The 21,044-nt window shown below is 31.6% G+C and overlaps 2 long non-coding RNA genes across 2 annotated transcripts; both read left to right on the forward strand.

The window, feature by feature from the left end:
* Window positions 1-3,738: 3,738 nt before the first annotated feature.
* Window positions 3,739-4,488, forward strand: LOC146938027 (uncharacterized). The gene is made up of 2 exons (XR_015033344.1): window positions 3,739-3,860; window positions 4,118-4,488. It is a non-coding gene; the product is annotated as an uncharacterized LOC146938027 (long non-coding RNA).
* Window positions 4,489-15,408: 10,920 nt separating this feature from the next.
* LOC146938028 (uncharacterized) lies at window positions 15,409-20,407 on the forward strand. Its single transcript, XR_015031099.1, has 2 exons — window positions 15,409-15,826; window positions 17,684-20,407. It is a non-coding gene; the product is annotated as an uncharacterized LOC146938028 (long non-coding RNA).
* The last annotated feature ends 637 nt before the right edge of the window (window positions 20,408-21,044 follow it).

Consider the following 21,044-nt stretch of genomic DNA (forward strand, 5'->3'; position numbering starts at 1 on the left):
TCACCATAGCCACATGTATGGTTGTTTACAAGCAAAAGAAGAAGAAAAAAAAATCAAAATCTACCGTTTTTATACAAAAAATTGAAATCTGAAATCTACCGTTTTAAAAGAGGATCAAAATCATCAATCATATACCCACCCAACGTTTTCATTATAATTGCCAGAATATTTGGTCGTTATATGTTGTTACAGAGAAAGGAGAGAGAGGGAAGAAGGGATGAGAGGGGGGGGGGAGAGAGAGAGAGAGAGAGAGAGAGAGAGAGAGAGAGAGAGAGAGAGATATTTGGTGCATACGGGTGTACAATGAATCCAGCTTATTGTCACTCGCGTACCATATGCGATATGTTTAAGTCGCGCGTACCCTAGAGGGTGCCATTTGAATAACCAAAAACCTTCGTGGTCTTTTAAGTTTGATCTATTTTTCAGAATTGTTTTAAAGTTTTTTTTTTCTTTTTATATAAGGTTTTTTAAATCTTGTATTGAAGAGTGATACAAAGAACATAGAGTCAATTATACTTGTATCATACTCCTTCAGTCCCATAATATGTGACACAGTTGACTCTGCCACGTATGTCAATGCACAATTTTGAACTTAAATATCTTTAATAATCTATTAATAAAAATTATGAAAATTTGATATTTTGAAAATATTCATCGAGACGAATCCAACAACATCTTGTTAAGAAGCATAAAGAAGAAAATTTGTTTTAGGATTGATGCACGCAACACAGTGAAACTTGAAAAAGTAATTTTTTACATAAATCTTACCAATTATTTCTATTTTAGAATCCTTAACAAGTGCCCTACGGGTCAAATTGAGTCATTCAAAATGGGACAGAGGGAGTATAATAGAAAGAGAAATGCTAACAAGTTTCCAAAGAAGAATTTTTTTTATTTTAGGATAGATGCATTCAACACATTGAAACTTGAAAATGTAATTTTTTTTCTATATAAAACTTACCAACTATTTCTATTTTAGAATCCTTAACAAGTGTCCTTAGGACACTTATTAGCAAGACCCTAGTAGAGAAAGACAAACTTAAAGTTGCATTGAAAATTGTGAGAGAGAAAAGTTGGAGTAATTATTGAGGGCAAAGTTGGAAAAATAAATTAAAGTTGCATTGAAAATGTAAAGTGACATTCATTTTGAAACAATTTTTTTCCTTAAAGTGACACTCATTATGAAACGGAAGGAGTAAAACACTACAATAATGATGGTATTTTAAAAATAGTCATGATTTTTGCAAAACTTTATCGTATCGACTTTCTCATATATGTACATAAATTTTTTGTTTATGCGGATATAAGCACATAAAATCTACAACGGGTGCGGAATGATGTTTTACATATAAAATTTAAAGTTATTCAATAGATACACTGCATTAATGTTTATATTTTGACAAGATCATATCAATTTTCTTGTATATATACAAAAAAATTGTTTATGCATGTATAAGCACATAATATCTGCAACGTATTCGACGCAAACATTGAACATTGTTTTGCTTATAGAATTAAAAGTTAATTAATAGAAACACTATATTAATTTTGATATTTTGAAAATAATCATGAGTTTTCAAAATTTTATCATATTGACTTTCTCATATATGTACATAAATATTTATTTTTGCATATATAAGTAAATAAAATCTACAACTTGTGCGATTGAAATATTCAACATATTTTTCTATATATAAAAAACAAATACTTGATAGAAACATTTCATTAAAGTTGGTAATTTTCATTTAATATCTTTAAACAATTGACAATACTAACAATGTAATTATTTTTCTATAATTACCACAATGTTATGCGACCCGTGCGAAAACACGGGTCTTTTACTAGTTACTTTATGAACTTTTGTCTTTAGTGTTTTTTTTACAAGTTTAAGGTGAAACTTGTTACGGAACAAAAGAAACGTGTATCAATTAATTAACTCATACTTTTAAGAAAATAAAATATAAGTTACATGTCACTTATTTTCTCTACATTATTATAGTTGAGACGTTTAACATGAAAAAGGGAAATAATGCACTTGTAGTAATGTTATTATCACTTTTCCATACGTAAAATAAACTCCATGAGTGCATACGATGACATTTCTTCCCCTAAAAAAATTTATAGATGATACTTCTTCTACATGTAAGTCAAAAAATTGCGTCTCCCTTTCTCCCATTTTCTTTCTCTAATTTTAGGAAATTTAATTGATAGTCGTGCATACAAGTGTTAATTTCTATATTTAAATTTTGATGGTTTATCAAAATGTACCAAAACAAAAAAATTAAATTTTGATATAAATAAATGATATCTTTTTTCTACAATTGATTAATAAATTACTTCACAAATAATAATTAATACGATTTAACTCTTTTTTTTACGTTAAAGACAAATTCATTGACAAAAGTCTAGCAATAAATCAAATACCAATATTGTAGAAATACAAGGTGAAATCTCTTCGATCCATATTCAATCTAAATTATGAAGAGCACTTTCACGCCTAACATACAAAAAATTAAACTACGAAAACAAGCATTGAAACTAATACAATCTCAAATAATAGAGCCGACATATGTGGAAGATAGTTGATGAGCATTCAACGCCAAGACTACCTTAAAAGCATTTGATTCTGCAATAAGATTCAGAAAAGACATGTCTTTCAAAAATTTCAAACTCTTCCGCATAGCTAAAGCTTCTGCAACCTCTGAATCTGGTAATGAAAAAACTTGTTAGTAACTAGCAGCAATGACAACATCTTCATTATCTCTCACCACATCACCAATATCCCATTTACCCCCTTATATCGGACTTTCTACATCAACATTAAATTTATAGAAACCACTAAAAAGAGGTGTCCAGTGAACATCAGATATTGGCAAAGTTAGACCTCCGCTTAGTGTCTCCAACAACATCATACTAGCACTCTTAAAATTCACAGCGATTTAACTCTAATCACTTATCACTTATATACATACATTTAAGAATTATACATATCAATCCATAGGTCTTCTTCTATCTAAAACAATGACACGTGTTTTTATGTTGTACAAACCATTTGCCTTTTCTTGTTTTCTTTTTATTTTATTACCAGATTAATATTTTTTAATCGTTTCTTTAGTTTTTTAGTATTTTTAATTCTTTAAAATAGAGGGGCAAAATCCTGAAAAACGTAAAACCCTCGGTAAAATTCCGAGTTTTAAAATAAGGGGGTCAAAATCCATATTCAATCAAAATAGAAGGGGTAAAATTCCGAGTTTTAAAATAGGGGTAAAATCCAAATTCTATCAAAATAGAGGGGGTAAAACAGCATTTAAGTCAAGAGTTAATTTTCAGGCATATTGACACGTTAATCCAAAACTTTTAAGGGAAAAAAATGAAGGAAGTTTACTTTGCATTCCATCACATATTTTGCATCTAATTCTCCTTAGTTTTATTTTTCAATACTCTTAATCCCTCCTTTCATTTTTAATTTGTCGTTTTATTCTTTCAAAAAAAAATTAATTTGTCGTTTTATGACATTTTACAATAACCAAGACAACCAAAAAAAAAGTATTACTTTAGTTTGATAAAATATAAAGTTTTTTGTATAGAATGTTATTTTCAAACTTTACCCAAATTAAAAAGATAAGGAGGCTTAATCATATCATGAGTACTGCTATATAATGAACTTTGCTATGCATATTGTGAAAACAAAAGATAATAGAGCTATAAGATAAAATCTTCATAAAAAATGGTTTGCTATGCATATTGTGAAAACAAAAGATAATAGAGCTATAAGATAAAATCTTCATAAAAAATGGCAAAACACATTTCCCAATACTGTCTCTTGGCAATTTTATGCATTGCGTTGGTTCTAGCTTCAGGTAAGAAACATATGAACTTTGAACCTTAAGTTCTATTTCTTTTTCTTGCACTTCGGTTTTTGTAAAAAAAATTAAGAACATATTTGCTTAATTAGTTCAATTGTTTATTATATTTGATCCGAAAAAATTGATATAATCTTTTACATTGTTGTAATGTAGTAAACATTATATAAATATAAATGTATAGTTTAATTCTTAAAAGAAAAAAAAAAGCTTAAATATGCGTTTTGAATATGTGAATTTTATTTTTGTGGCAGGACCAACTCCAGGTGATAGCTGCGATTTTCCTTCGTTTTGTGAAAGTATATACTGACAATGAGGGAACCCAATCTTGTTGCTGTATGTAATGAAATAAATTACATTATTATATGTTTGAAGCATATATATCAAGTATGGGCATAAGAATATAATAGTGAAAGTATGTGGCCAATCTCAATGTGAAATAAATCAAGAAAGAGCATATAATAGTGTGATGGACCAATAAAACAGTTGCTAGCAAGGTCTTGAACTTAGTAGTGGGGAAAAAATGGAGTACTTGTCAAAAAAGCAACAAATCACATTTGGTGTATTTTCGTCTTGTACAACCGAGCATTTCCATAAATAATATCTATGTATTAAATGTGTGAATTAGCTTATAAATTAATAAGATCTAATGATATATGTATTCTAACTCATAGTAGTAGGGAAGATTGTGAGTTCTATGAGCATGAACTACGATAATAAGTGGAAAGTACAACTTATTATAATTGTGACCTAGTTAAAAATAATATATTTTTTTAAAATACAAAAAGGTAAGACATGAACTAGTTAAAAATAATTTTTTTTTAAATTGATTTTTATTGATGGTAAACAAACATAAATAACTATTTATATTTTTAAAAATCTCTATAAAAAAATATCTAGATTTTTTTAAATAAAAAGAAGTACTCTTATAAGGGTTTACTAGTTGATATGCTATCTTAAAAAAACGACAAAATAAGAGAATTGATCTTCTTCTTGTTCCGGACATGGCAAAGGCTCAATCCGAGTTAGGATCCATATCCAACTTAAATTCGACACATGGCGGACCTATACCATGGACACGCCCTAAATCTCAATGGATCGCGGTTCAGACTCTCAATTTTGGCCTTCCTGTCCAGATCCATGATGTGATGACCACCTCCAGATCAATACAAACATCTGTCAAGGTGAAGGCCTAACAGTCATAAACCCTACTCTTTCTCGATGAATACCAACTAGACACGTCTATCGTGTGATGCACGAGTAAGTTTTATCGAATTATTATTGATAATTATTGTAGTTTTAAGGAACATTATTGAATATATTAATATGAATGTTTGTTAACTAGTTTGGAAACCCGTGCCAAGCACGGGCTAGAATTACGATTATTTTTACTTATTTTATAAAATCTAATTAAACGGCAAATTCATTATTTATACACAACATATCAATAGAACACATCGTTATCGTATTTTCTATTGCATATTATATACATATATCAACGCGTATATAGTTATTTGGATTTTCGTATCGTTAAACATGAATGATTTAACGTCGAAATATTAGTATTTAACGTCGTAATATTTTACACGGATGACTAAAATTAATCACGGAGACATGAGTCTTTTTTTTGGATGTTCTACATATAACTGGGGGTGTTGGAGTCTCGAGGCCTACCACTGCATATACAATTAATTGTCCCTACCCAACAAATCGTCTCTACCAGATGCTCTTATATATAGTTTCTTTCAAATTCCATGATTTCTATAGCGGATAGCCTTATATATACAAAGTTAATATCGTGCATACACTTGATTCATCTTAACACCCAACACGAATTTGTAATTATTCAATCGTGTAACAAATAAGTATAACAAACAACGACAAAGACCAGTGGCGGAGCCAGGATTATTATAAAGCCTGGGCAAAACAAAATTGGAACACATTTATAGGGATTTACATAAGAAATTGCAAGCAAATAATCAAAAAATCTAAAAAAAAATGCCCAATTTATAGGGGTTTGTATAGGAAATTCAAAGAGATTTACATAAGAAATTGCAAAATATTTGGGTCGAAGCCTGAGAAAGTGCCTGGGCTCGCCAGACCTTAGAACTGTCACTGACAAAGACATCAACTATCTATCACATTTTTTAACTACGCATATTATAAAATAACCCATCAGTAAAAACACAACAGAAAAGGCTTGAAAAGGGACTACAAAATTGTCCTGTGCATGCACATAGACATAGACGCTCCAAAGAACAAAGAAAAAAAGATGAATATATAGTAGATTGTATAAAAAATAAAGCAGAACATATAGCTGATAATATGGTCACTGAAAGAGTACAACTTGCATTTGAAAAAATGAGAAAGATTAGAAGGATACTGACATTATAGATAAAATTAAACTGAGTATGCGAATATTGGAACTGCTCTATCAGATAATAGAAAAACCGAAGTCTCAGTAGATAAACACATTAATGTATCAGGCAATGTTAATTTCGGAGCCGAAGAGAAGGCATTGCACCTATTACATTAATGTTAGCATGTGTACATCTGAATGATATCACGTCACCTGAAGCACAAAAGCAACACCTGAAGGTACATGAGACCAAAAATATTGTCAAAAAGGGATCAAAAATATTACTCCATATAACATATTAGTCCCTATAATAATCGATCATTCGGCCTGTTCTTTTCACAACAATAAATGTCATTGAATTTTATATAATGAATTAAGAAGTGTGATTTCAATTGTTAGTTGCATAATTGTATTTTATCTACATGACAATTCCACTACTCTTTCTTTACGCAACTATTAGAATGGTTGCAAGTAGCAACAACCAATTCATATCCAAATAAAAAATATATATTACAATGAAGTTTAAAAGAGAGAAAAAAAAACTCATACCCACCTGTGTCATCAGGAACGACCGGTTAAATGTTTCGAAAAACATCACGGTACACAACATTAGTGGTCTCGGTATGCACACAATTTTCTTCATCCAGTATAAGCATTTTCAATCCCTTTTTGGAAGTGGCTCTCGACACAGCGATATACAACTATCCATGAGTAAAAACTGGGTTGGAAAGATATATTCCAACATGAGACAACGGTTGACCCTGACTTTTATCTATTGTCATTGCAAAACACAAAGCCAACGGGAACTGTCTCGTAGTAAATTTGAAAGCCAGTCAGGATCACTCGGAACTAAGTTCATTCTTGGAATAATTACTTTTTCACCAGAATTTTTTCGGTAATAACAGTTGCACTGATAAAGTTCTTCCCGAGATTGTCTACAATCAACCTAGTCCCACTGCACAATCCAGCTGTTTGGTCAATGTTCCTCATTAACATAAATGGACATCCAACTTTAAATCTCAACTTGTGGTTTGGAATACCGAAAAACTTGATATTGTTTAAGAATGTGGTGGTAAACCATTCGCTTTGTACGTCATTATTCTCGTCTGATTTGCAAACCGAATCAGAGTTTATATATTCCTTTTCATCTCCTGAAACCAATGATAGAAGGAATTCGTTTACGTGCACAACTGCGTCGAATGTGGGAGCAAATATCTTCCGCTCTTGGAAAAAATCTGAGATTTACATGTTTTGCAAAAAATTCGGATATACAAAATCAACCAGAGAACTCAACGGATCAGAGGAATCTTTTATCAGCAACTCATCATGAATGAGTACGATAATTTCTCCACTCTCGTTGACGGATCATATTCCATCTCCAATTGAAAGTATCCAATCGACAAACTTTCTTATCTCATCTTGCTCGGCACGAACGGCTGAAGCACGTAAAGCATATTTGTTGTAAGTGTGAGAACCTTACAGTGACTCCACAGCTATGATGAGTTGATGGATGAAGCAAGTATGTCATGTCTGCATTCTTTTCTTATCACTGGCAAAATTTTCTGAAATCACCGCCCAAAACCACAGAAACACCTCGAAATGGTTTGTCTGTATTATCGACACCATCCAGTATTATTAATTTTGCTTTTTTGAACATAGAAGCTTTGTCGCTCTCTTTATCAAATCTACAACTTGACGTTTTGTACCTCAATATTCTCGTCTGATTGCAAATTGAATCAAGACTGATATATTCCTTTTCGTCTACTGGAACCAATGAGAGAAGGAATTTGTTTACGTGCTCAACTACGTCCAGTGTGGGAGCAAGTATCCCCCGCTCTTGGAAAAAATCCGTGATCTTAATGTTTTGCAAAAAATCAGGATATACAATTTTTTTTCAAGGGACTAAAAAAATTCTTAATATTTATAGGGAACATTTACTTAATTAACCATTTTTTTACCATTAAAACTTCGTTTTTGGATGTCATTCACTTTCATTCTATTTTTGTATTCAAACCCTATTTTTTCAAACTCTTTCGCATATGATCTATGATGGGGTGTGACAATGGAAAATGTACATGTGTTATGATGAATTTACAAAATACATGTTTATTAGACATTTTAAAATGATACGTTTTTTTTAATTAAGTCTATTTTTTTGTAATAATTACCCAAAAATCTTCAACTCCTTCAACAAAACCACATAATTACCGGTAGTTGAATCTATTTTTTATACTCTCACGGACAAAACGCACCCTACATATTTTTCACCTTAATGTTTCTCTCATGTTCAATTTTCTTCTTCATATTTGTTTTATTTTTCTTTCTAGTTTCCTTTCTCTATTCTCATGGATGAAAGGAATATAAACCTCCCTTCATGAAATCACCACCAATCAACCTTTTTGAACATGTTATACCTAATTTTGACCTTATTTGTCTACGTTACATAATTATGGACACATATAGTCACACAATTGATTAGGATATGTTAATGTGTCAAATATGAATTAATGTTATACATTGGATGGAAGAGTAGATTTTGAGCAACATATAAGTGAGATGACCGAAATACATAATGACTTAAGGTTTTATGTGAAGATGTGGTGTCAATCTCACTTGTATGGTTGTTATTGACGTAATACGATCATCCAACCCGGTTACCCGAAAATCCCAACATTATGATAATTTATTTTGTTAGTTCTCAATTGTCAATTGTTTATTTTTTTATCTTAAACTTTAATTATTGGATGTCATTCTCTTTCATGATATTTTTTTTATTCAACTACTTCAAACTCCTTCATTTATATTCTTTGGTGAAATTTGACAACGGAAAAAAGCATATGTGTATTGTTGATTTGACAAAATAAATACTTGTTATCAATTTTAAAATAATGTGGCGTTTTTTTAGTTTGTCTAAGTTTTTGGTTAAATATTTACTAAAAAATGTCCAACTCCTTAATCGAACCAGTAAAATTATCGACAATTCACTCTATTCCTTATGCGCTCCCATAAAAGCACACACTTCTTTTTTTCCTTATCATTTTTCTCGTGTTTAAATTATTATTTTATTTTATTTTATTTCCTTTTCTAAATTATTTCGTAACTTCTCATGAAAGAAAGGAACATAAACCTCCCTCCATTAAATCACCACCAACTCACCATTTTTACCATGCTATATCTTCATCTAATTTTATTTGGCTTTGTTACCAAATCACAGATGCCGAGAGTCTTACACTTAAAGGGAGAGATGCTAACATGTCTTATATGAGTTAAAGTTTTAGATTTGATGTAAGAGAATATAGTGACAAACATATAAGTGAGATGACCCATAAATCTAATGCATTTAGGATTTGGATGAAGATGTGATGTTAATCTCACTTGAGTAGTTGCTCTTAGTCTAATGTGATTATCCAACCTAGTTTACGCTTCCGCGAAAGTCCTAACATTATGATGAACTGTTTTCTTCTTTTTTGGATTTCATTTGCCTAATCCTTTATTTATCATGAAAGAAAGGGATAAAAACGCTTTGTATAAATCCACCATCAACCCACCTTTTTTAGCATGTCGTGTATCCGTCTAACTTTATTTTATTATGTCTCTATATCCCAGTCACAAAGTGTCTCAAACTTAAGTGAGGGATGTCAATGTGTCAAGTGTGAGTTAAAGTTCTATATTGGATGCTAAAGTAGATGTTACATATAATTTAGATGACCAATATACCCGATGACTTAACGTTTTGGTTCATTATGTGGTGTCATTTTTTCAACTCCTTCAAAAAGTCCACAAAATACCAACAACTTCTGGACAATATGTTTGACTGAGCAATCCCAATTAGTATGAACAATTAAACCAACAAACTCTTTTAGTAAAAAAATCAAAATTAGAGATTGTTTAGGTATAAGGGATATTTCATCTGTCATTATTAATTTGAAATAAAAATAATTTTCTTGTTCAATGGGATTTTCCAACTAAAGGGTTTGATCTAGTAGTAGAAGGACAAACTTTGAATTTCGAGATTATGAGTTTCGAGCTCAGCTAATATTCTTGGAGATAACTAAACATAAATATATCTGTGAGTGCTCTTTTATCTCTAAGACTATCCACAATGGTGGGTGTTTCACCTATTTAGCACCATAATAAATAAGCACCCCCACTGTGGTGGAAATAACTATGGTGCTTGTAGAGAATGGTGGCTATAGTAGCATCCTATCTCTCTTCACTTTTGTGAGGGGCACCTAAATAAATTGTTTAAAAAAATTGTTTTTTTTAAAGGAGTATAAAAAAAATTGTTGAAAATTTGTAAAATTGAAATTTGAAAAATCATTGAGTTAGAGCTAAAATTTAATTTTGGATATCATTCAATTTTCCTTTTAAATTGTGCTTCCTATTATTATTTAAAAAAAAATTCCTTTAGAATACGTTTGTAATATGATACCTAGGAATGTGAGATTAAAAATGCAACATTCTCATGTTTGTTTCAAGTTTTGAAAATTTGTTCCCATGAATGTTATATTCGCAGGAATGTTATTTACACATGTTTTCTTATATTGTTATTTTCATGTTTAAAGGACGGGAATCTAAAATTTCCACGGTAATAAAACGCAACTTGCTATAAATTCTCTCTACCATTAAAATTTATTTCCATTTTTATTTTTTAATTAATTAATTTCTAAAACATTTCAGGAAATCTAAATTTTTACCAAACAAATGGTTATGAATGTTATTCCTAGGAATGTCGTTTCAAGGAATGTAATTTCTTACCTTAAAACAAATACATCCTTAATATTTCATAAAATAAATTGAGGTTTTTCAAAGACTACTATCATAATCTACAATTTACAATTTAAAAAAAATATTTTTTTAATTATAAAATTAGGTGAGTTAGACTCTAGAGGACACATCAAGATATGTCTCTTGACTCAATGTGCACTTAAAAAGTTACTCCCTATCAAAGAGATCCTCACGCTAACAGTGGGAATTGAATCCACGCTCTTGAGGTTGAGTCAACTCATTATTAGCAGAGTCAACCTGGATTAGGAATGCTATTATTAGTATTAATAGCAAAAATAGTGAATCAAAACATGATATCATTTAATGGTATCATTTAAATAGCATTTTTTTTTCATCTGACCCAATAAATGAGACATTTAATAGAATCATTTTAATTTAAATGACCACATTAATGACTCTTAATTTATTTGATCATTATTATACTTAATTAGAGTGTGATTCCATTTTTTAATTAAAAATTTAAATACTATTATACAAAAGATAAAATTATAATATAAAAGTTTAAAAAAAAAAAAAAATTTGGTCAAAAAAAAAAATAGTTTAAAAATTATAATATAATAGTTTTAAAATTATAATATAATAGTATTGTCTCATTATATGACCACATTAATGACTCTTAATTTATTTGATCATTAAAAAAAAATCACAAAAAAAAAATGGATGTGAAACAATAATAAAAAACTTCAAATATTTTTGTTTTTAGTTTATTTAAAAAAATAAAATATTCAATACGTTTTTTCTAAGTAACCTCAATTATTTAAATTTTGACAACACATCATTCTTTCTTTGCAATATAATTTAATATTTTTTATTTCGTTTAATTAAGGGCTACAATTAAGGATCTTATTTAAATAACGTTTTATTTTTTTGTCTAAAATCTGTCTGACCTATTAAACGACAAAGTTTAATATTTATAGAATCAACCCAATTAAAATGACACATATAATTTAATTATTTTGAATTATAAAAAATATAAATTTCAAAATTTAAAGACAATTTATTTTTTTGAAAATTACTCAAAAACTTTTTTTGTAAATTAAATATTCTCTTAAAAGAATTGAATATAAAACATTAACAGGAAAGATTAAAATATTCAAATAATTCTGTTTTTTTATACGGATATAAAAATGAACCATTTGAATTTTAAATGTCTTCGATTTATTTTTTATAACATATTTCAATATTTGTTTGTTTACATTTTTTTTTTGTTTAGTTGTTTCCATTAATTAGGGATTATAATTAACACTATCATTTTTTTTCCTTTTCCATCTGATCCATGATCGAAGCCTTTTAATTTAAATGGCATTAATTACTCTTAAATTGTTTAATCATTAATATCCTTAATAAAAAGTAAAAAAATAATATTTGGACGAAGATGTAGCGTCAATCAGAATAATGTGGTTATTCTTGACCTAATGTGATTATAAAACTTAGTTCATGTTAGCTCTTTTCTTGGATTCGATTTATGTCCCTATTTTTTTTATCAGATTAGGTTTACGTCTCCTAGTTTTTTTTTCTCCATAAATTTTTATCATAAGAAAACTTGTTAGAAAAGATCCTTAAAATATCAATTTTTTCTATTTTTAATTGAAAAATGTCTAGAATACTATTTAAAATGAAAGACATACGCTTTTTTTTGATCATCATATGTTAAAAGTTATATATTTAATGTATTTAATTATGAAAAAAGATATCCTATTAAACAAAGAGTTTTTTAATGGCAATTTTTTTTGAGGAAATTAATGGCAAATTTTAGTAATTAACAAATATTTTTTTCTTCATTCGAATTTGTACCAAAAACCTCTATCATGGAAAAAATACAATCAATGGAAACCAATAAATACATTGAATTAGAAAATTGATATTACATTAAATGCTAACATGATTTTGCATCTTTTGTAGAAATATAAAATGAGAAATTGAGAATGGTTACCATGATTAATCGATCATTGACTCGGATACGGAGTTTTTTTTTTAAAATCCTTTAGACACTTTCCTCATTTGATTTAGAGATACAATTGAAAAAATTGAAGCTATTTTTTTATTAGTTTACCATAGCGAAATTTGCATATACGATTTGTTTTTTAAAGAAAAATAACTAAAAAAAAACTTTATCATCACCATTTTTTATAAATTTTTGTTTTTTTAGGGGAGTAAATTTTAAAATTTATTCACCATTTTTTATTATTATAAAATTTAGTTTCTTTTCATTGAAAATAGTAAATATACGCCTTAGACCTTTTTAGAGGTAACATTATACAAACAATAAATCCCCTTTCAAACAAACCTTAATTATCATGTTAATATTAATTCATCAAAATAATAGGCATCGTTGCAATAGTTAAGGCCAACATTAGAAGCAAACATGAATATTATCATCAATTTTTTCAAAAAAAAAAAAATGAATATTATTATCAATGATATTTTATTTTTTACCATTAGTGGCATATTATCCTCGTTTGCAAAAGCCTCATGTAGATCACCTCAAAATGTACAAAAGGTAGCGTAGTCTAATCAATAGAAATTAAAATCTCAACAAAATTATTAAAATTTAATCAAATTCATTGACATTTATAAGAAAATTATTTGAGTTTATTCATACAATAAATTTACGGGCATTCAAAACTATTTTTTTAATTATGAGTTATAATCTTCATATAAATGGAAAAGTCTTCGAAATTAAAATTTGTTGAATTTTTTTCTTCAAATTTAATCTTATTAATTAGGATTTTTCTAATCAAGAAGTGTGTGCCTTTTTTTTTGGGGCCAAAAAGTGTACCTTTATACGGTTAAACATAAACTTTTTTAAAAAGAAAAGTTAAATATAAACTTGTAAACTCTGGAATCAAGAATAACAAAATAGAATACCAATCATATTAAAATATAAGTTATCCCCTTTATGTAGTAAAAAGCAGGGGAATGAGAACTAAGCTACATTTACTAATCTCATCAATATAATTTACTCCCTTTTATTCCATTCGAATGCATATAGGCATAATCATAACAAAAAATTACATAATCCTCATTAATATAACAGATATAACAGAGTAGCTGGCTGATTGCAATAAAATAGATGTAATAGTGCTCATTGCAATAAAAAAAATTATCTAGATTCTTCTCTCAGAATGACTAAGTTAGCCACTCATTCATTTTGGATATCTGAAAATCTACCGGAAGAAAGTAGCCTTTTGGATATCTGAAAATCTACCGGAAGAAAGTAGCATTAGCGATTAGATTCAAATGAAAAAGTAAGTCAACCTCTTAATCCATCAAGTGATTAAAATTCCATGCTTTTTAAAATACAGAAAATGCCTTTTTATGTCTTCTTTTTTTAGGGAGGAAGAGGTATGAATATAATGAAAAGCAGGTTGTCTATATATAGGGAAGAAAATCATGTCATGATCAATTTTGATTGGCTAATTAAAAATAAATGAGTCATGATTCATTTTGATTGGCAAATAAAAAATAAATGAGTCATGATATATTTTGATTGGTTGATGAAAAAGCATTAAATGAGATGAGAAATTAGAAGATGCCATGTGTACTTTTCAAAAAAAATAAGGCAAATGTATATAATAGAGATAATGATATCATGTTTGTTATCATGTGCGCATCAAACACATGATATGATTAATGTTTATCATGTCCATATAAGTCTCTATCCAGTTTCATATCCTATCAGGGTTTATTCTAGCAGTGTAAAGACATACTTTAGATTTAAAGGTTACAGGTTTCGAGCCCTTCGAGTATCTTTGGAGCTAGATAAATGTAAATATCTTAGTGAGTGTTCTTTTATCTCTAAGACTTTTCCTACCTTATACAAAATTAACATTCAATCACCATAAAAAAAATTCACCGAAAAGAAATTCACTATGACTTTTGTTTTTTTAATAACGACATTAAATATCATACCCAAGAATCATTATGGTCCAATGATCATTAAGAAGTTTTGTGTTAAAAGACAGTTTTGTGTTAAAGGACATTTATGTGCATTATTATGGTATTAAAAAACGTGACATACATAAAAGGCATTTACTTTGCATTCATATGTCAAATTAGTAACCACATAACATCATAGAAGTTATTTGTCCCAAATTTTTTATCAAGATGAAGTCCATACTTTGATCGATTCTCTTGTAATAATTTTGGTTGGCATACTTTTTTGCAGGTTTCGCTAAAAAGAATATGTAACATCCCGCCTGTCAGTATCAGAATATTACCAGACGATAATGCCAGAGGATTTAAGTTCATGGAAAATAAGAGTGATGGAAATATTTTATGGGATGTTAGCTTAATACGATTTCAGTATCAGTGTCGTATTAAACACGCTTGGAGCAAGGGCAATTTAGTAATTGCACGTTTGAGAGATATTTATTTGATTTTGGCTCAAAATATCTCACTTTCCACTCTTCTTTCTCTCTCTAGGTTTTGGAAAGAAATTCTTCTCCTCCTTCTCTCCTCTTTCACGCCTTCCTCTCTTCTCCTTGTCATCCAAGAATTTGATTTCATCTTTATACATACTTGAGCAAAGATTCTTCAAGATCATAGTGAAGAATGGAAGCTTGGTTTGGATTGTTACCACTACTCTTTCTTTTCACCAAGAGAACCTCAAGAGGTTAGGGTCTTGGTTATGTTGGAAGTAGAAGCATGATTTTGTGCATGATGTGGTTCTTCATGATCAAGAAACAAAGAGAAGCATGGAAGAAGTGGGATTGATGAGCTAAAGCCATGGATTTGTGTTGAACCAAGAGCAAGGGTTTTGGCATTCTTGAGCTTAGGACATGGAGGCTTTGGGAATCAAGTGCAAACATTAGAGGTGAGTTCCATAGATAGATTACCCACCTTTGGGGTTGTTTAATCTTGTGAAGGATAATGATTTATGCTAGTTTAGTTTTAATGAAATTTTAGCACCCCAAGCCAATTCTAGTTGATTATATGTTAAAAATTGCCATGAGTTATGTTTAAATGATGCTATACATGTTGTTGTATGAGTTTGATGCATTACAGGGTCGAATTGGACGAGTTTTGGGTCGAAAATGGCGAAAACCCGCAGCCGAAAACACCGAAAACGCAACAATCGCAGCGCTGCGCCTGTACAAGGGCGCTAGGCGCCCACACACAGGGAGCCAGCGCTAGGCGCCCCACTCCTGGCGCCAGGCGCCCCAGACAGGACAACCTCCGCGTTGTTCTGCGTTCGGGTGCTTGGGGGCAGTCGTGTGGGGGTCCGTAGCGATCGTTTCGAAGTGTTCTTTCACTGTTTTCACTTATTTTTCTACTGGAACAAGTTTGGCTTTATCAAATCATAGAATTTATAAACGGCATGAAACTTGGGTTTATGGCATTTTCGGTCTCTAGTAATTATTGAAACTTTGCACGCATCGTCAATTGATCCTTGCATCATTAATCATGGCAATCTTAGCATGTATTACAAGGATGGCTCAAGAGAGTTTTAGCCGAATTATTCGGGTAGCAAGGAACTAGGCATGGGATGAAAGTAGAGCCTTGACATAGCTTGTCAAGAACTAGAATAGTTAGAAGAGAATAGAATGCTAGACATGAGTAGTATGTTTGAATAGACGCGAAGTGATATAGAATATTATCTTCGCATAAGATCTAAGTGTCATACAGGTATGGCAAGACGTGAATTGATTAGATATCTCTTCACATAGAAGGTTAAGCAAGCACATAGTTTACCTCTAGTCGGATCGTATAGACATCCGGGGTAAAAGAGATAGCTAGTATAGATTTAATACTCATGCATATATTTAGATCAAGACTTTTAAGTTAAGGTGCCATGTCTCTTGTGTCCACACTAGGTTGGTTCAAGAGGTTTCCATTAGGTGAAACGGGGTTAGCCGTAAGGAACCCGCATGTCACTTAGTAAGCAAGAGGTAGTGTCGTGTCTCTTGTGTCCACATTAGGTTGGTTCAAGAGGTTTCCATTAGGTGAAACGGGGTTAGCCGTAAGGATCCCGCACGTCACTGCAGGAGTGCCGTTGGTTATACCTTAGATAGGTTTCCATCGGATAGATAGGGAATGCGCTCGGGGTTACTCCACTCGGGGCTTTCCGTAAAATGAACTCAGATAATGTTTGATTGTTAAACTCTAACTTTATGAATGAACTTGACTATGCATATTTATTAGATATATTTATGATAAGTCACAGAGCCTTGACGTAGGTCGTCAAGAACTAGTAAAACCTTGACGTAGATCGTCAAGAATAGTAGAGCATAGACGTAGAGCGTCAAAACTAGTATGATAGCAAGATATGATACGTGTTAGAAACATTGTATTATGCATTAGAGCAAATAGAGAAAGATATTCCGATGACGGTCCTAGGTCTCCCCTAACCGTCCGGTTTAGAATGGTGTCATGATCATAGTATGTTAGGCCTTGATACGTAGAGCGTATTCTTGGCATTGCGGTTTTAGTTTCCCCTCGACCGCCATGACACGTATAGGAAGTGAAGCCTATAACAAGTGAGATAAGACTAGGACGGCCCTAGTATGCACGACCGTCTAAGTATGCAAGTCCCCACACACGTATAATCAACCGTCAGGTTGTATTTTTAGACACGTGGTGACCGTAGGTTTCCCTTGAGGTTGCCTATAGCCTAGGATTTAGGGGAACTCACTGAGACATTATGTCTCATTCCAATCCTTATTTGTTTCAGATAAGCAGGACGTTTATGCATGTTCGAAGCCGAATGGATATTACTTCAAGGGTTCGTTCGTAAAGCTGCAGGACGTCATGGACATCAAGGATGTATTTTTATGTATGGATGAGTTGTATTGTATTATTATTTATACGAACGTAACTTGATGTAAATATTATTCATTCGAAGTTTTTAATTGTTGTATATTTTAATGTATCCAGTACTAATATTAACGCACGTGCCAGACTTTCTAGATACGTCTGGTATGGGTGTTACAATTTGGTATCAGAGCAGGTCGATTCAGACCGTGCCTTGGGTCATTAAGTTACAACAAAGGTAGTGGGACCATTGGGTTCCGGGTAAATGTTCTAGTTGTTGTTGTTAGTTGAGCCTGATCAACTCAATTTAGCATTCGACGATTAGAATGGATGCCTGAGAGCTGAATAGGACCCTGGAGGGACGAAGTATGTGAAGAAGATGCACTGGAAAGTGTGAACTCAGAAGTAAGAACTCGGAATGAGTATTAGTAAGAAGTTGATCGTGCCAGTAGGTGGACGGTGAACTAAGCAAGTAGAAGTATGAATCCTCCGGGACTGTAAGGTAAAGTTAAGAAGGGGCGCTTAGACAGTGTTGGGTAAGTTGTTGATGATACTTCGTATACCCGTAAGTGAAGGATATGGAAATATCTTTGTAGGACCTGAAGCTTCAGTAAGGGTCGTAGTTAGAACGGAATTGTATTCCAGAAAGTAAACGCAAGGCTACAAGATAGAGAGCAGTCGACGTAGGTTGACGGGATTAGTAGACTCTCAGGATTAGTGTTATGTTATTGAAGTTATGGACTTGAATGTTCAAGGTGAACAAGGTTCTAGTGTTCGGGAAGCTATGTTAAGCGGTAACGCAGGGAAGTAAGCTACTCGTAGTAGAAAAGGATTCGGTGAAAGTTTTATGTTATCAGGAATGAGGCATTAATTTCTAAAGTGCCGAGAATTGTATCGAATTAGGTTGATGCTTGCCATGCATATGTAGTAGGATATTTTAGATGTTGGGAATGACTGATGTGCATTAAATTACTTGAGAAATAAAAATTTATACAAACTATGTTTTGAAAAAAAAATTGAGCTGAAGAAACTCATCAATAGCGAACCCGGAGCGAAATTTTTCAGTTCGTCTCTAGGGAATGCAGTGACTATTGGAGAGTTGTCTTCACCATCTTTTATGCAACGAAAAATTGTTTTTGATATCGAGTGACGAATGCATATCACATCCTAAGGTTTCCAAAGGGAAAAAGGCATGAGCAACTATCAATGAAAAATCAATCCGGTTTAACGTGACTTTGGAAGTTAATGTGTCAAAAGATAAGAATGAGTTTAGACCAAGAGTTTAGAGGCACCAGTATCTAGAATGAAAGTCACAGACGTGAAATCATAAGGCAAGAAGTTAAATGGTGCAAAGTCATATGAAATCATGAGGATTTTGGATTTCGCAGAGTTAAGAGTACCCCTCGAATCTATGTTTTGCTTGATGGACTTGCGAAGGCTAGTTAAGATGCTAAGTTGTAAAGTTTACATGATTTTAGAAAGACATACGCATATGGGTGATTGAAGTTGACATTTTGAAATTCGAAGTGAAATTCTGTAGGTACCGGTTTGTTACGACTCGTATAGTTTGGCTAAACTCACTAGGACTAAGATTTGATGACACATACGTGTTATCAACTCGTTCTGTGAATTTAGAGTAACGACTGGGACCTAGATTCAGTATATGTTTTTTTTTTATATAGTTGAAAGTCATCAACGTCAATGACCCTTGTGCTAATTTATGAAATTTCTTAGAAAGAAAAATTAACGAGCAAGCATAGGAAGAATTAAGCAAAACATAGTATGCGAGATACGAAGCTACAATGTTAGATGCATAAGGAAGTTGTCCGAGTGCAAGATGAGTCTACCATGGGATGTTGTAAGCGCGTTTCATGGAATAGTAGTTATGTAATAGCAAAGATGTGCTCCTTGAGTTAAGTTGCTCAGGAATAAGAGTACGTATGAAATTGATATGTCCAGAGGTAAGTTTCCTTGAGGTTCAATCTTACCAGCAAAGAGTAGAGCAAGGTTACAGAGTAGCATGCAACATAGAAGTATCGAGCAGAGCTCAAGCAGATATTAATGTAATAATAGAAGAAGAAGAAAGTTCACTCGTCTCAACGGATCAACGTATTGGTTGAAGCCAACCGGTGGGAATCAGAGTAGCGCAACGGAAGTTAATTACTTAAGTTGCGAACAGTAGCCATGGAACATGGAATTTTGTAGTAAGAATCTTGTGAATAATGTTCGAGATAGAAATACCATTTCAGTGAGAAGTATTATGTGGAAAGCGAGGAGTTCTCGTTATGTTAAGTAAGTATAGATGCTTATGCAGCCAGTAATGATTAAAGTAAAAGTTTAAAGAAAGCATCTTCACTCAGGTAAGATGAGAAAGACTAGAGTTAACACAGGTGAATTAATCAAGTTGCCTTTTGGTGATGTCTAATTCGTAGAAGAGCTGTTGGTTAGTCAGAAGGAGTATATGCTATATTGATGGAGTACGATTGATGAGTTATGCCTGACGAAGTGCATACCCTCTTATACCATACTTGTTAATTGATAACGATACTTTCTAGAATGGTGTCAAGCCACGTTTTTTTTTAACTTTTAAAGATAAGGTCGGTATTAAGGAACTTGGGAACGATGTTAAAAAAAAAAAAAGAAACATGAAATTTCACATTGTTAAGACTGATGAGATACGTCGTAAGCGAGTAAGCTCACTTAAGACGTACAGACTTCAGGACCAGCTTGTTAGAGACAAGTGTGAAGGAGAGTCATAAAACCTTTTTCAGATATAGAGACTTGTCCTGTGGTTCTGCAGTACTAGTATAGACTCAGTTTTAAAATGATATTTTTCTAGTCATGTATCTATTCATCCCAAGAACCTATGTACCAAAGTTTAGAAATTTTAGAAACAGAAGCTAGAATGAGTATCGTTATTAACTAACAAGCAATGGCGCTAAAAGTATGCCAATACTAGAAGGTAAAGTTTTATGAATGAATGACAATACCCATGTGATACTCAAGTCATACGGGATGCACGGATTTGTGCTTTGAGTGTACAATGCAAGTGCAAATGGACTTAGTAGAAAGTTTCAAGAGCATGTGAACCACCAGACAGGTTAATAGATTGTCAGATGAATCAATGTAGTTGATTTCACTTCTTCATGCCAAGCTAGACAAGTTACCCATGAATTGCAGTACAGGGAGGTTATGAAAGATAGAAAGATTTCTTAAGACTCCTAAAAGAGATGATAGGTTTGCCGAATTATCAAGATGAGTAACAAAGTAAGAGGCAAAAG

This window comes from Medicago sativa, chromosome 3 (genome assembly GCF_051527215.1).
Source record: "Medicago sativa cultivar Bolivia chromosome 3, Bolivia_mono, whole genome shotgun sequence".
In the NCBI taxonomy this organism is placed as follows: Eukaryota; Viridiplantae; Streptophyta; class Magnoliopsida; order Fabales; family Fabaceae; genus Medicago; species Medicago sativa.